Source organism: Triticum dicoccoides, chromosome 1B (assembly GCF_002162155.2).
Source record: "Triticum dicoccoides isolate Atlit2015 ecotype Zavitan chromosome 1B, WEW_v2.0, whole genome shotgun sequence".
In the NCBI taxonomy this organism is placed as follows: Eukaryota; Viridiplantae; Streptophyta; class Magnoliopsida; order Poales; family Poaceae; genus Triticum; species Triticum dicoccoides.
In genome coordinates, this window is record NC_041381.1 from 608,866,367 (window position 1) to 608,869,026 (window position 2,660).

Here is a 2,660-nt window from a genome sequence, read left to right on the forward strand (position 1 = left end):
TTTTTTTAGATTTAGTTTATGTTTGTTTAGTTTAGGTTAGTTTAGTTTAGGTTAGGTTAGGCTAGTTTAGGTTAATTTAGTTTATTTTAGGTTACGTTTAGTTTATAGTTTAGTTTAGGGTTTTTTTCTTCTATTTTTTAAACAAGAAAGATGAATAAAAAGAAGTAAAAGAAGAAGAGGAAGAAGAAGAAGAAGAAGAAGAAGAAGAAGAAGAAGAAGAAGAAGAAGAAGAAGAAGAAGAAGAAGAAGAAGAAGAAGAGGAAGAAGATAAAAAAAGAACAATAAGTAGTAGAAGAAGAAGATGATGATGATGAAAAAAATAAGTAGAAGTAGAAGATGAAAAAAGAAGTATGAAAAGTAGAAAAAGAGGGTCGCCGATGGTCGAGGGTCGCCGAGGGGTCGAGGGTCGCCGGTCGTGGATCGCCGGTCACCGAGGGGATATATGGTGGAGCCAGTGGGTCCCGCCGGTCCCGACGTCGTCGCCCATACCAGAGGGCGCCCGGGGACGAGCGGATTAGGGGGTTCCTCGACGTCGATGGAACCCTAAATAGCAAGTATCGTCGATGCGAGATACATGTGGCCGTCGGTGTCAAACACTACATCCATGTCCCACAAGTGACGTCGGCGTCCGGCATCCCGCAACAACAATTCTCAAGGTCGATGGCGGTCGAACACCTATGCAAATTTGTCTTGCAGCCTCTGCGATGACAATTAAAAGTCAAGTGTTGAAAGCTGAAACACCCAAACTGACTCAAGTCGGTTTTGTTGTTTGAAGTTTCAAAACTTGGCTTTAATCCTCACCGCAGTGGCTGCCAGACAAATTCGCCAAGGTGTTCGACCGTCATTGGTCCCGAAACTATTGTTGCGGTACGCCGGGCGCCGGCGTCACTTGTGGGACGTGGATCTAGTGTTCAACACCGACCGCCACATGTATCTTGCACTGATGATACTTGCTATTTAGGGTTCCATCGAAGCCGAGGAACCCCCTAACCCGCTCGTCCTATTGTAAATATTTAGTTAGGTTGACGGAAAAAAACAATATTGCTATGTTACTCATCTTTTGATTTAAATGTGCAGTTTTTTCGTCGCTGTGAGGGTCTAGTGTTCGACGAGTTCCGCCCCTGCGTTCGTGGGTGAGCACAAATGACATCTCCTCCCCCCCTTCATTTGCTATGTTCCGGCCTTCGCGTCGATGAAACTTGCTAGTTATCGGTGTCTTCAATCATCAGTATGCGTGACAACTATGCGTCTCCCGCCCGAAAGGGTTACATCTATAAATATGCATGCATTTGCATATTCATAACCTGATTCTTTCGAATTGTTCAACGTTATCCATGGACAACCCGAGTATGTGTAGATTAGGTTCGTTTCCTCATATGCTCTGCTTTGGATCTGATGCAGAATTTCGTCAGTGCCTCCCTGTTGTTCTTCGGGTATACAGATCCTCTCTGCTTATTGTCGAGACGTGTATCAGGAGAACAGCGGGCAGGTGCTGCCGAAATTTTGCGTCGTATCCAGAGCAGAGCATGGGAAAACGAACCCAAGCTACACATACTCGGGTGGGATTAGGACATATCTTTACCTATTAGCGTCTAGGTTGCATGGACGTAATAAAAGTGACAAACTCCATTAACTAATGAATATATACATGCTGATATATACCGGTCACACTAGTCAGAAAGACATGACAATTGAATGGTTAACAAAAACGAAGGGGTTTTTGAGAGCCGCATTTGCAAATGGCCGGAGGACAACCTGGCGCCCCTGTGCTGGGTGCAACAATTTGCACAAGAGGACAGATGATGAAATGGGCAAACACCTATAGAAGAGGGGTTTTACGCTAGATTATACAGTGTGGACATTTCATGGCTAGTCTGCCCAATGTGCCAGAGCTGAGGTGCTTTGTCGTCGCACCGACGAGCATGGTACCGGGATGAAAGACATGGTGCAAGACTTTGATGATGCTCGGGACTCGGACGATGAGATAGAGGAATCTGCAAAGTGCTTCAATGAAATATTGGAGTCTTCAAAACATCCTCTCCACGAGCACACTGAGCTTTGTCAGTTGGATGTCATCTCATAAATAATGGCTCTGAAGGCTCAATTCAACTTGGGCAGAGAATGCTACGACGCGATGATGACAGTATTTGGACGTTTTCTACCAAAAGGCCATGTACTACCTATAAACTTGTACTAGTCACACAAAATACTCCGTGCTCTTAAGATGCCCTATGAGAAGATACATGCCTGTGAGAAAGGATGTGCCTTATTTAGGCTTCAGTATGCGGACTTGAACTATTGTCCCACTTGCAAGTCATCCAGGTATGTTGTTGTAGACATCGGTATAGGTGAGAAGACGCAAACCAAAATCCCCGTTAAGTTCTTCAGTATATGCCAATCGTACCAAGACTTCAACATCTTTTCATAGTCGAAGAGACGACCAGACAGATGACATGGCACAAAAGGGCAAAAGAACCCAACTAGATGCAGATGGGAAGCTGATGATGGTGCACACATAGGACGGTGAAGCATGGAAGCGCTTTAATGCATTACATGACAACAAAGAGGCAGATCCGAGGCATCCTCGAGTCGGCATCAGCACGGATGGTTTCAGTGTGTTTTGTCTGACGGCAACCCAATATAGTTGTTGGCCCGTATTT